This window comes from Apium graveolens, chromosome 6 (assembly GCF_009905375.1).
Source record: "Apium graveolens cultivar Ventura chromosome 6, ASM990537v1, whole genome shotgun sequence".
Lineage (NCBI taxonomy): Eukaryota > Viridiplantae > Streptophyta > Magnoliopsida > Apiales > Apiaceae > Apium > Apium graveolens.
This window is the reverse complement of record NC_133652.1, coordinates 302702910-302718101: the sequence shown is the minus strand read 5'-3', so window position 1 is coordinate 302718101 and position 15192 is coordinate 302702910.

The following is a 15192-nucleotide window of genomic DNA, read 5'->3' as shown; positions in this document are numbered from 1 at the left end:
ATGAAATATTGGGACTTGACTCATGTTCATCTGATGTTAAATCGGCATTGGATTATGAGAGATTAGATTGAGAAGAACCTTGAGATGATTCTTCAATGTTACTACCATCAGCTAACCCTTATTGTTGCTCCCCCTCAAGATGTGCATGTTTATTAGTACAATGATTATCTTCAAAATCTGAAGGAGTGTCAGGATTTGGATCATCAGGATTTGACAGTTCATTAGAGTTTGATCCAGATTCTAACAATGCATTTTCAAAGATTAGACTTTCATGAGTGTCTTCTGTAAAACCAGGAATCTTCTTATCATCAAAAGATACATTTATGGAGATAACTACAGTGTTTGTTCTCAGATTGAAAACTATGTATGCTCTTGATGGTGATTATTCAACAAAAATTCCTTCATCAGCTTTTGATTCAAACTTTCCTAGCTGATCAGTATGAGTTCTCAAAACAAAGCACTTACATCCAAATACATGAAGATGTTTGAGACTGGGCTTCTTTTCTTTCAACATCTGATAAGGAGTAACACCATGTCTGTTTATCAGAGTGATATTCTGAGTATAACATGATGTGTTTACTGCTTCAGCCCAAAAGTAAGTGGGTAGTTTTGCTTCTTCTAGCAGAGTTCTTCCAGCTTCAATTAAAGTTATGTTCTTCCTCTCAACAATACCATTTTGTTGAGGTGTACCAGGAGCTGAGAATTGTTGTTCTATGCCTTTGTACTTGCAGAATTCCTCCATTTTTGAATTCTTGAATTCAGTGCCATTATCACTTCTCAGAATTTTCACTTTATGAGTGGATCCATTTTCAATTTGCCTTATGTGGTCCGGAAGGATTTCTGGAGTTTCATCCTTCCTGTGTAGAAAATAAACCCAAGTATATCTAGTGAAATTATCAACAATTACGAGTGTGTACCTTTTCTTGTTGATGGATATTATGTTCACTGGTCCAAAGAGGTCCAAGTGTAGCATGTGATATGGCTCAGAAATAGAGAATTCTGTTTTGCTTTTGAAAGATACTCTTCTTTGTTTGGACTTTTGGAAAGTATCACAAAGACCATCAGATGAGTATAGCATATTTGGTAATCCTCTTACAAGCTCCTTATTGGCAAGTTCATTGATTGAATTGAAGTTGAGATGTGAGAGCTTCTTATGCCAGTTCCAGCTCTCATCTACTGATGCCTTAGAGATAAGGCAAGTAGCTTCCTTTTCAAGACTTTCATGTAGCCTTGCTTCATATATGTTACCATGTCTGTATCCTATCAAGATAATTTTCTTTGACTTGTTATGAACAACTTCACAGTGTGAGTCATAGAATACCACATGATAACCTCTGTCAGTGATTTGAATGATGCTCAGAAGATTATGCTTCAGTCCATCCACCAGAACTACATTCTCTATTGCTACCTTTCCAATTATCAAGTTGCCATATCCAGAGTGTGTCCTACATTTCCATCTCCATAAGATACATCTGGGCCAGCCTTCTTCTCAAATTCTGAGAAGAATAATAATTAATTAGAAGGATTTTTAAGGATCCACACTTGTTGGGCCCTCTTTTTGGACAACTTAAGCCTTTGTGTGTCAGGAGTACTTCTGACAGTTTTTCCTTTGTCAGGATTTGTCTGGTCAGAAGCAAATTTGGTAGAACCAAAATAATTAAGCACACAAGCAACTTTATTAAATTTAGGCAAAGGTTCATAATAGTTGTGATACAGCTTATGATAATAACTACAAGTATAAATCGAATGCCAACTATTACCACAATGAAAACAAGGATTTTGTGGTTTATAAAATACTGATCTACCCCTAACATCAGACTCAGGAATAGCAGTTTTCAATTTCTTACTCCTCCTGCAATCAATAGCAAGATGATTAGTATTTCCACAATTAAAACAAGTTTTTCTAGGAGCATTAGGAACAACCTTGTAATTTGAATCCTTAGAAATACCTTGCTTACCATTCCTGTTTCTTTTAGGACTTTTTACTTGAGGTTTTTCAGTAACCTCGGATAATTTCTTTTTCAATTATCTTGCTGACAAAAGTCCTATGTTCTTTTCTTTCTTAACAGTCTTAATGGTTTCCTTGCTCTCCTTTCTTTGAGACTTATTACTTACCAATTTTTCTTGTGATACTGATGTTGAACCCTTTTCAAAGATGGATTTGGGTTCATCAGCTTCTGTAGAGATAAACTTAACAGGAGTCTTAAGGGAAATTTTATTTTCAGTGTCAACATCTTTAACTCCAACTTTATAGCCTAGGCATTCTTTCCAGTTTTTCTTTGAGATCATCTCATGAACCTTTTTTTCTGAATCAGTCCAGACTTTAAGGGTTTTTCTCTAATTTTCTAAATCCTTTTCTAACATACTGTATCTAGCCTCAAGGATCTTTACTATATGTTTAGCTCTCTCACACTCTTTCTTCAAATTAATCTGATTTATTAAGTCAAACTCTAGCTGTACATTCCTAGATTTTAAGATCTCATTTTCAGTTACAAGTCTATCATTTTCTAGAGTCTTATTCTTAAAATTACCATGCAGAGATTTAAGAATAGATTTCAACTCAGATTTATCTTTAGTATCAAAAGAGAAGAAAGAAGTTGGTACCTTAGACTCAGAGGAAGCAGGATAATCAAGGCTAGCCATCAGTGCATAGCATATGTCTTCATTTTCAGAATCGGAGGAGTCCATCCAATTCTTGCTTGATGTGATCATCGCTTTGTTCTTCCCTTTATCATGCTTTGTTTTCTTGCACTCTGTAGCAAAGTGATCAGGTTCATCACAGGTGTAGCACTTGATCTTTGTCCTGTCTACCTTTCTAGCTTTAGAGTCCTTTCTATTTCTTCTTCCAGTTGACTTCCTTTCACCTCCAGTGAACTTCTTTCTGAAGATTCTGTTGTTCTTAGACTTCCTGAATTGCATCCTCTTGAAGCCCTTAACCAGCAATGCAGCCATTTGCATGACATCAGAATCTGTCATGTTCTCATTATTTCAGAATCAGTATCATCATCAGGATTTGATGATGAATCATCAGTATCTGATTCTGGAAAATTGTTCCTCTTTCTTACAACTCCAACAAAATTTTCTTTTGAAGCTTTATCATTTACTTTTAAAGCAACTGATTTCCCTTTGTTGCTTGTCCTCTCCTTTCTTTGTTGGACTTCCAAATCATGAGTTCTCAGCATGCCATAGACTTTATCCAGAGTAATTATTTCCAAATCATACTGATGTCATATGATTGAAGTCTGAGTCTCCCATTCTTCACTAAAGGCTCTTAGAAATTTGGTGTTTGAATCCTCTCGATCATACACCTTTCCCACCAAAGACAGATTGTTGAGCAGGGTCAGAAATCTGTCATAGATGTCAGTGAGACTTTCATCAGGCTTGGCCTCAAAGTGTTCATATTCTTGAATCAGAACAACCCTTCTGTTCTTCTTGATAGCCATGGTTCCTTGATATTGAGTTTCAAGAGCATCCCGGATCTCTTTGGCAGTCTTGTAGGCTATAACCCTATTTGACATCACAGAATCAAGACTATTATGCAAAATGTTTCTTACCTTTGCATCTTTCAGCACAACTACTTTCTCTTCTGGTGTCCACTCACTCTTCTCCTTTAGCTGATAGTGTTCAGCAACAGTAGGAGTTGCAGGCGCCAGTTTTGTTGGCATGTAGGGTCCATCATCAATCACGTCGAGATAAACTGGATCTGTAGCTTCTAGGTGCATGAGCATCTTCACCTTCCATGTAGGATATTCAGTATATTTCAGAATGGGAATTTTAATACTTTCATACTTGTTCAGAGACATGTTTAGATCATTTCTGATTGTAAGTTTATCAGTGAGCTCTGATACCAATTGTTGCCCAGTAAAGATACAATTGTTTAAGGGGGGTTGGATACAATTGTATAAATATTTCGAACAAGTAATAAAATATAACAGCTTTTATATATATCTGATAAAAACTGTTACAAAACTCTCTCAAGAAATACTGATGTTCTTGAGAGCTGCTAGGTCGAATGATACTCGAGATCGATACACTATGTGATGACCTAAACTGTGTTTATATACTACACAGCTACAACTAAACAATCTAAGATATGCATTATCAAAAGCTAACTGCACTGATACAAATCTTCAACCGAATAGATAAAGTCCTATAACTCAGACGTAAAAGATATCTACTCCACAATACAAGGAAATAAACAAATCTTCTAAGCTAACTGTCTTCAAATACTGATGACACCCAAATGCTGATGATGTGTCAAATCCTGACGACACATCAAATACTGATGACACCCGAAGAGCCCGATCTTGAGCTTCTTCTGATCATTGAGAATTCAATATGTAACAATGAATTTAATAATTATTTTATGTATAATTATAAAAATATTTTATAATGCCAGGAATCGTCCAACTTCAACCGTTTTTGCGTTTTTACAACCCGAAACTTTTTGGAAAACACCTTCCTAACCTAATCTGATTATTCCGGACATTTTTCGTGTTTTGACTTTTTCGATCCGGAGTATGGTTTGACCCGTACGAGTCCCGACACAAAATTTTCGATACGATAATCATTTTTAAAGATCAATAAAACCCGTATTCCCGAAAGACGGGATATTATTATGTTATTTTAGTATAAAGTGTTTTATAAGAAGCCCGATTTTGATAATAATCCAAAACTGATATCAAATCGGATCGTTTTTGCAGTTACTTAGCGGCTAAGTAACTTATTTTTCGATCCAATACGATCCAACATGTATTAATATTCCATAAATATAAATAGCCTTCTTATTATTTCATTTTATTCATATAATCATAATCAAATAGTAAAAACATAGAAATTACAGAGAAAAGCCCGTAACACCATCGCGTTATTGAGAATCAAACCCACAAACGAAAGCGTTACCGAACTCGGAATCACGCGTGCCATATACTGAATCGAAGCGCTTGAAAAGTTCTACCAGAATCTACCATCAATTTCAGTGCAGGAATCAAGGTGTTGTCTCTATTTATTTATTTTATATCGAATTAATTAAGGATTAAATTATGAAATTTTGATGTTGATGTTATTTGGATGATTTGATGCTTGAATCTTGTAGATAATTTTGTCCTGGTCATTTTGGTATATTATATGATGAATTTGGAGTTCAATAACATGCTCAAAATTGTGTTTGATTCTCGAAATTAAAAATTAGGGTTTATGTGCTTGAATGTTCTTAATTGAAATTTAGGTGTTTTTACATAAGGGGTTATTAGTCGATTCTGAGGATTGGGTTATGTTCCTTATTTGATTTACAACCGATTTGTGTATTCGTTTGTAACAAATGATTCCTGGAATGGTTTAATCGAGCTTCGCCAGAAGATACAGAGGGACGACGGCGTAAATTTCGATCCATTTTTCCGGCTTGTTCAGGAGATGTTTGTAAGTTATGTTTATACGATCGTGTTCCTGGAAGCGTTAGGATCATTCGCCATAAATTTGAGGCTGTTTTGGGTTAAGTTAAGGCGACCGGAAAAGCTCCATGGCGGCGGCCATGGAGTTCCGGCCGGTCATGGTGGCGAAGAAAGAGGAGGGGTGAAATTATAATTTCAACCCCTGTAGTTTGTAAAAACTTACGAACTAGTCCCTACAGATTTAAAATTTTACAAATATAAGATTTATGTTTTAAATTTTTATAAAAACAGGATTCTGTTTTAATTATTTTCAAAAGTAGTATTTCTTTTATAATTATTTTCAGAAAATTATTTTTATTTATTAAAAATTCCAAAAATTCATTATTTATTATTCTGAAAATTATTTTTCAATTTAAAAATAAATATTAATTATTTATTTAATTAATTTTAGTTGATAATTAATTATTTAATTAGTTAATTAATTAATTTAAATATTAATTGATTAATTAATTTAATTAGTTATTAATTAATTTTAATTGATTATTTAATTAGATTTAATTATTTATTTTTGATTTAGAAATTCTAAAAAATAGTTTCGAGTTTTAAAATATTATTTTAAATTATTTTAAAGGCTCGATAATTATTATTAAATAATTTTAAAGTCAGATTCGGGTGTTCGAATCTTATTATTTAATTATAAAATGATTCAGAGACACGTTTTAATTTCGAAAAATGTTCAAAAATTCGTATCAAATTTCTGAAAGATCATTTTAACCCCGAATCTTCTTTAAAAAATTATTTTGATTGAATATCTTGCGTGCTATGTGCTACGTGCTATCTGATTGATGTGTTATATGCCTATGTGGTTATTGTTTGACTGTTTTGGTCATAACTTTCAATCCGTAAGTCGGATTTGGGTGAAATGAAGGGTAGATAAGAGCTTGTAACGTCTATATGATGATTTAAAATAATATGAGATTGAGTATTTATAGATACTCGTGATACCAAACATAGAAAAGTATGGCATAAGAAAGAAGAACAAGTGATCAGTGAATAGAATCAAGGCGTAGAAAAAGAAAACAAGTGATCAGTGAGTAGAAGCGAAGCATAGAAAAAGAATGAAAGTGATTAATGAGTAGAACTGTTAGATGAATACAAGTAAAGTTGGAAATCATCTGTGATAAGGCAAGTACTTCTGAACCTTTCTCGAGATATATTGCAAATATTTCTAAACTTTCTCATAACATGTTGCTAGTATTCAAAATAAGTCATGTTTTATATTGCAAGCACTTTAAACTATTCAACCTTGAACCCTGATCATATCATTGAACTTGAGCTGTAAGCGTTATTTCTTGTAAACCACCAACGGTTGATTTCCCAGATATTAAACCATACAAATACAATACTACTCCACAAATACATAGACACCATAAACCAAATACTGAAACAAAATTACTTGAGCATACAGAAACTTATATACCCTATAATACCCTATGACATCAAAGATCTATACCTTGTTTTATCATTGAACCATTGTTCATCAGATACCTGATTTTTTAACAGGCTTGAGGCTGTTCTTCATATATATACCTTGATATACCCTGGTGATACTTATGAAATGTCTTATGCTCCGAGATAAATGTTTTATCAATGTTAATTATGATTTTATTTTATTGAATTACAATGGTTATCATATTGAATCATTTTAGAATTGGATGGTTTTATAAATATGGACGAGATTCGTGGTCAGACCAGATTCATGATCATATTAGGCCAATGCGTGCCTTGGATCCAGTATAGAGTGCAGAGATGTGTGCCTTGCTCGGGGTTAGTGCATGACCGATAAGCAGCCTAACCTTGGTTTTTAAAATGAAAAGTGAATATCCAATTCTAATCATTGCTTATCCAGAAACTTGATTCTTCTGAATCATTTCAATTGATCATTGTTTAACCTCAGTTGTTGCTATTATGACTTGCTGAGCTAGTTAGCTCTCTCTTGAAAATCTGTTTATGTTATTCACAGTTAAAAAGGAAATGGTTGGTAACGAGGATTCCCAGAGTAGTGTGCGAGCTAGGATTCCAGGTTAAGTTGGATCGAGATAGCAGGAGCTTTACGTTTAGTTTTGAGTTATGTAAGCTTGTAAGAATGTTTTCACTTTCAGTTGTAAGTTGAATTAGTTGGTATTTGGTACGATGTAATAAAAGCCAAGATGGTGGCTTGTTTTCATACTTTAATCTGTTGCGATCCGTGGTTATGGTAAGTAGGGTCATTGCATATATTACTTTCATAAACATGTTTATATATTGGGTGTGTGTGTGTTGTGAACCCCAAACTTCTGACCAGGTTTGGAAGGCGTCATACTAAACACGATGGTATCAACCAAATTCATCAATAACCCCTGGGGAAGAAACCCCCAAATTTCAATTAAGAACATTCATACGGGTTATAAACCCTAATTTTGCAATTCAAAAATCAAACACCTTTTTTTATATGTGATTGAACTCCAAATTCAACATATGATATACCAAAATGCCCATAATCAAATTATTTATAGCATACAATCATCAAATTTTACAAACAACATCAAAATCAAAAATTAATAATTAATCCCAAAATAATTCGAATTTTAATTTATAGAAAATTACCGGTTAATTCTGTAGTAGTATGGATGGTGGAATCTGATAGTACTCTTCAATACCTTCATTTTGGTTACTCGAACTCCAAAATCCGATATCAATAACACCTTCAAATGTTCGTTTGATTCTCAAGAACACTATGAATATTATGATTTTCTCTGAAAATTATATATTTTACTGTTTGCAAATGATTACATGTACAAAATAAAATACGGTGAGGGCTATTTATATTTACGGAATATTGGTACCCCGTTGGATCCTATCGGATATAAAAATAGAATACTTAATCATTAAGTATCGATAAAGCTGATCCAATTTGGTACCGGTCTTAGGATAATTATCAAAACCGGCCTTTTTGTAAATACGGGCTTCGTCTCAGCGCTTTGGTTACACGAATTATGAGAAGATAATATAGTATTTTAATCAAAATATCTTGTTTCTCGAAAATACGGGTTTTATCGATTTACCAAAATGAAAGTTGTATCGTAAAATTTGCGCCGGGATCCGCACGGGTAAAACCGTACTCCGGATCAAAAAAGTCAAAACATGGAAAATGCTCGGAATATTCAAAGTAGGTTATAAAGGAGTTTTCCCGAGACTTACGGCTTTTAAAAACGTAAAAACGATTGAAGTCGGTCGATTCTTGATTATACAAAATAATTTATAAATACTTAGAAAAATAATTTATTAAATTCATAAATCCTTTATAAAATCATATAACAACATAAAAATTAATAGAAAAATATCAAAATTATCTATACTTTATTTTAGACATATAAAAATTAAAATACTCAAATTTTACCACATTTAAACATCCAAACACAATTACCAATCAACAGATAATTCACCAAGATTCACATAATAATCACAAAATATTTATTTATTGATAAAAATAATTACACATCATATCCTGGATATTACACCCTTGACATACAGAGGCGGCCTAGTGTGCCCGAGCACGAGGTTAATAACATTAGAGGTAACCCTGGCTTGACATGGATGACCCTTATCTTGGCTTATCTAAAAGAAGGAATGCTTCCGGACGAAAAGAATGAGGCGAGGAGAGTAAATTACAAGGCAGCTCGTTATGTGATATATGATGGGATCTTATATAGAAGAGGGTTTAGCGCGCCCCTTCTCAAGTGCATAGACAGAGATGAATGCAACTATATCCTAAGGGAGGTGAACGAAGGCATTTGTGGCAATCACTCGGGGGGTAGCTCTTTAGCTCAGAAAATCCTTCGCCAGGGTTACTATTGGCCAACGCTGAAGAAAGATGCCTTTGAATTCTCTCGAGCTTGTGATAAGTGTCAACGATATATGCCAATTATTACAACAGCCCCGTAGCTCCTCTCATATCCATCATGAGCCCTTGGCCCTCTGCTATATGGGAAATCGATCTGATTGGAGAACTCTCGAAGGCAAAAGGGGGTGTCAAGTATGTAGTTGTTGGGGTGAATTACTTCACTAAATGGGCAGAGGCCGAGCCTTTGGTCACCATCATAACAAAGAAGCTCAAGGAGTTTGTGTACAGAACCATTGTATGCCGCTATGGCATCCCTTACAAGTTGGTATCTGATAACGGGAAGCAGTTTGATAGCAAGGAGATGCGGGAGTTTTGTGAGCAGCTGGGAATTCAGAAGAGTTTTGGTGCACTTTGTCACCCCCAAAGTAATGGGCAAACGGAGGCTGTTAATAAAATCATAAACACACCTTGAAGGCAAAGCTTGAGGAGAAGAAAGGAGCATGGCCAGATGAGCTCGCACAGGTCCTGTGGTCTTACAACACGACCCCTAGGACTACAACTGGGGAAACCCCTTTCTCTTTGGTATATGGGTATGAGGCCATGATGTCGGTAGAAGTGGGAGCAGGTTATTTTCAGAGAGATAATTATGACTAAGAGGCAAATGAAGTTAACCACCGACTCTACTTGGACATGATCGAGGAGACTTGAGAGGACGCTCAGATCAGGATAGCGGCATATCAACAGAGAACAGCTCGCCACTACAACAGCAAGGTTCGAGGTCGAGCTTTCAACGTGGGAGATTTGGTTCTACGCTGGTGAGCCCGACCCGTTTTTAGAGGAAATATCCGCCATACACGGCCAGAGTTAGAATAGCTCTATGCCAGTAAGGGGCGAAGGTTATGAATAATGTGGGCACATTCAAGTTGTGAATAAAAGAAAAGAGCAAATAAAAACCGACCAACATATGCGGGTACAAAAGACTTCATAATTTATACAACAGTTATAAATAGTTGAGCCCGAAGGCGAAAAATTTCAAATACATACGCGAGGCAAATAGAGTGCCCGCTTACCCATTCAAAAGTTTATCAGATTAAATTAAACTAAGACTTGTTGGCTTCTGCCTCCTTCTAGGCCTGCTCAGCTGCGAGCCGGGCCTGCTCGGCTACGACATGAGTCTCCTCCGCCATTTGGGAATCCATTTCCATCTCCAATTTCAGCTTTTCAGCGTGCATGGCCGTGCCTACGCCTAGGAGACCCCATTCGAAATCAGGGACCTTTCCAATAAAGATTTTCATGAAGTTTCTGGCCCATAAGTTCCTGGCATCCGCGAGGGTGGCCTCCCGGCTCGCAGTCATGGCAGACAACGACCCCTCAAGCTCCACCACCTTCTCCTCGAGGGCTTCATTTTCTTTCTTCCATTCATCCGCGGCCAGGTCGTGGGCTTCCTTTTGCTCCCTCAACGCCTTCTCATGAGCAGAAGACAAGTCAAGTAGCTTTTGCTTATAGTTATTTACAAGTTTAACCTTCTCATGCCCGTGCTCATTGACCTGATTTTGAAAGGATTTGACTTTAGCATCTAACCTCACGCTAGCCTGGCCAATATCTCGAATTTTCCAGGTCCTGGAGAGCTAGTGGAAATACACTTCGGCAGCGGCCCAAGGCATCATTGTTAGCCTCAAAAGAAGTGGAAGTCCAGTCATTAATATCCTGATCACTGATGTTGGCTTGTGCGATCCGGCCAAAGGTGGTCGCGACTGCGCTAGCAGAAGAGGAAGATGGGAGAGGGACATCAACAGGAGCCGAAATGACTTTCCTTTTAAGCTTAGCCTCTCCTGTCCTCCCTTCCTTCGAGCTGCGATGTCTTTTTAGCCGATGAGAGGGCCCTCCACTCTTGAGATGTTCGGTGAGGGTTGTCATGCGAGCTGGAGGAATTACTTGGGTACGAGCCGCCGTGGTCGCAGCAGCGGGCTGCACAGGGCCTGAGGTCACAGCTTGCTCAGCTTCCTCCATGAAGGGAATAAGCGTGATGGACATTTCTGAAAATGAACGATAAATAATATATTAGTTAGAGCTAAATATGAGCAGATAAGAGATGCAAGAAATAAAAATACAATGTAGATATACATGCTAAAGTAAAATATGTGCTGAAAATACAAGGTGCGAGCCCATCAGCTCGCACGTGCGATCCCAACACCCTTACCTTTCCTGGATCTCATCTTTTGCTTTTTCTTTTGAGGAGTGAGTCTCACTCCTTCCTTCAAGAACACGCACGCGACCAGGATCGAGGTCGTTATGAGTTTACAGATATCTCTGTCCGCTTTGGGAAGCCCTTAAAGGCTGTCTGCATTTATTTTTTCGCGCCCTTGAAGGACATTGCGAGGCGGGGTGGCTGGAGATAGCATAACAAAGGTCGATTATTAAAAAAAGAAGGAATATTATACATAAAAAAGTGCAGCCAGATAGGACGTCTTACATGGATTGTAGTAGAAGTGAGTTTGGACTCGAGGCACTTCGTAAACGTAGAAGTAAGGACTCTTCCACTTTCCTGAGTTGCTCGACCCATTGTGGATGAGGTTCTTCTTATTATAACATGGCCATACAGATAGATAAAAATATCCAAAGTCATTTGGCGAATGTTTCAGATTGAGAAAGTACCCCAACTGCCTCGCGGTGAGGGAAGGGAACCCGCACTTGTGGTACATAATATACAAAGCGAGAGCGGACCGATATCCATTTGGATTAATCTGAAGCGGGGCAAGCTGGTAGTACTCGCACACGTCTCTAATAAAAGGGTGGAGAGGTGAAGAAATTCCTAGCCTCGGCAGGAAGGTGGACAAAACTATGTGAGGCACCCTGCCTCCATTTTCATGATGGTTGAATCTATAGCATCGCATATACATCCTGGGAAGTACCACATAACCTTCGAGCTGGAACTGGTCAACGATATCGGCCAGATGCTTCTGGGTAATCGAGGTGGCTAGGTCGCGATAAGCGAGCACTTTTACCTTTTCATGGGCCGATGTGGAACTCTCCACCCCATCTGGAATAATTTCTTCCTAAAGATGATTTCACCCTCAAGTTCGGGCTGGGCAGGAGGTACATATGGTTCAGGAAAAGCAGCGGGGACATAGGCATAGTTGAATACGTTGACCTGGCTTGTAACATCAGCTACCTCCTCGCTCATTTGAGAGTCATAAGACCAATACGATCCGTCCTCTTCACCCTCGAGCCCTAGGATGGGATATTCTGCGGCAACAAGCTTCTTCCCTTTATTGGTGTCATAGTAAGCGCTGCCCAGATTGCTGTCAGTAGATTCAGATTCAAGACAAATGGGGTCGAGGTCATTAACTACAACCTGCATACGGCGAGCCTCTCTATTCCGAGCCATTTCCCTTAGAATTTCCTCTACTCGCTCTTTGTCTATAGGAGCGGGCTCGCGCTATAGTGGTTCCTCTACCCCGAGATATGCAGGTATCTGGGAAAGGTCTAAAGGTCTATTTCTCCAATCATAATTATTAGTCTCCCTGGTGTAGTCTTCAGGGTTAGGATCGAGGTGGATGTTCAACGAGTCGGAGCCACTGGCTTGCATCGAGTTCTCAACTTGAGCAATGTTTAGGGCCCCTTGGGGGTGATAACAGAGCTGGGAGAAATAGGTTGACTGAGGCGGCCAAAGAGAGAGGTCAGCTCATATTGGAAGTCCTTCGAGCCTAGCTGCTCAGGTGGATATTGGTTCAGAGGAGATGGAGTAGCTGAAGAGCGAGCCGGGTTGGAGGATGAACGAGACGACCCGTAGGAGTGAGCAGAAGACACACTCGACATCTGTAAGAGATAGTGAAAGTTAGTGTGTGGCCTTAAAATATATTTATATATATATATAATATGGGATCGCACGTAAGTGTCCTCATGTCACACACGGGGTCGCACTTATATGTCTACGCGAGCAGATGGGCTCGCATCGTAGTTGGTGATTGTGTGTGAGCTCGCGTCGAGCAGGTGGTGTGTGCTCGCATGGTGCATAAGAACAAACAAGAATGAAAATGAATGATTGTGGATCAAAATGGTACACGTATAAGATTCAAACGAAGATCCTGAAGAATCTGTGGCCGGAGAATAACGTCGTCGGTCGACTAGTGATGATAGTTTTTGTCGTGTTAGATTCTTGAGCAAAATGGGCAGCAATTTGTTAGTGTTCTTGGCAATGTGAAGAAATGAGGTTGAAGTTCCACATATTTATAGGGGATAGGAGAGAGAAAGAGGAAGTGACACGTGTCATCATCTCAGAGGATGACACGGATCCCTACGCCAGCTGTCCTACAGTTGTCATGGGTTCAAAATTCATGACCGTTGGAAGGCATGTGAGGCGGCCAGGTGCAACCTCATGGGCTCACACTCGCGGGTTTAGAAAAGCTAAATATTAGAAAATTCCTAGCCTCTAGATGCGACCAGGAATTTTGGGGGTAGTTGTTATGCTCGCTTTCGGTCATGGGCCTTTAACAGGTCCCTGTGGGTGCATTGAAGAACTGCGCTCACACATGTGAGCCAGAATTGTGGATTCATATGTGAGTTGGGATAACACATGTGGGCTGAGCTCTCATGTGCGAGATGGGCTTTATATGTGAGCTGGGCTCGCGACGTGCGAGCTGGGCTCAGGTGCCCATATGCGGGCTGAGCTCATCTGCTCATATGCGAGCTGGGCCCATAAGCCCACATCTTATGGAAAATAAATGAAACGTCTTATTTATTGATTTAGAGAAAAAGCGGTGCGTGCCGAGATGACCAGGACGACCTGCGTTTGAGGAATTTGTGTATAATGGAAAGTGACTCATAGATGACTGAGTTGCTTGTGACTTTCGGGGCCGACACGGGGTATTCCTGCAATCACGGGAAGAAATGCGGAGATGCCGCGAGATTGTAGGAAGCGTGTGGAGCCGGTCGAGATTTACGTGACTAATTGACTGAAGGCCTGACTTTATCATGGGTTCGGGCTGTATGGGTCGAAGAACCCTAACCCTAGCCTATGTGACTTGTTCCACAAGAATTACGTGAGGCTTGATCCCTATAAATAGGGTACGTAGGCACTTGTATGAGACATGAGTCGACACTTAATAAAGAATAACAAAAACCCTATTCTTTCTTGAGGAGTCAACATACAAGCTCAGCCACCACCATATACAACCTTCCTCCGCCTTAAAATACCATCCTTGATCCTTGTTCTGACCATCAACCTCCACAACACTGTTATATGAAATTCTCCCTATAACAAGCATCACATCATCATCTTGAGTCAAGAGAAATCTATAATATCTCTCTGGCTCCTGACGAGCCCTACTAGATCTACGAACAACCTGTGTTTCTGGAACATGAACATCGTGATGTTTATCCTGCCCTTTTTCCAACTCTGGTTCAATGTTATTTTGTACATCTTGATCTTCATCTAGATCTATAGTCCTCCCACCATTTTTCTTGGAAAGTAACTCTCTTTCAAGAAATACAGTGATCCGAGCAACAAACACTTTGTTATCAGTAGGATTATAGAAATTATACCCTTTTGTTTCTTCAGGATGTCCCACAAAATTACATTTATCTGATTTTGGTCCTAGCTTGTGAGACACCAAGCATTTCACAAACGCTTCGCATCCCCATACTTTCATAAATGACAAGCTATGATGTTTTTTAGTCCATATCTCATATGGAGTCTTTTGAACCAATTTAGTTGGAACTCGGTTTAGTGTATATGCAGTCATTTCTAGAGTATAACCCTAGAAACTTATTGAAAGATCTGCTAACAATTTAAATTCTTTTTTTTTGACAAATGTAGAAAGTTTTCATTAAATTGAATATAGTACAGCCGGGACAAACCCTAAATTGTCGATACAACCAGGTGGTAAAATAAGTAACATACTAAAAACAATTAGATGA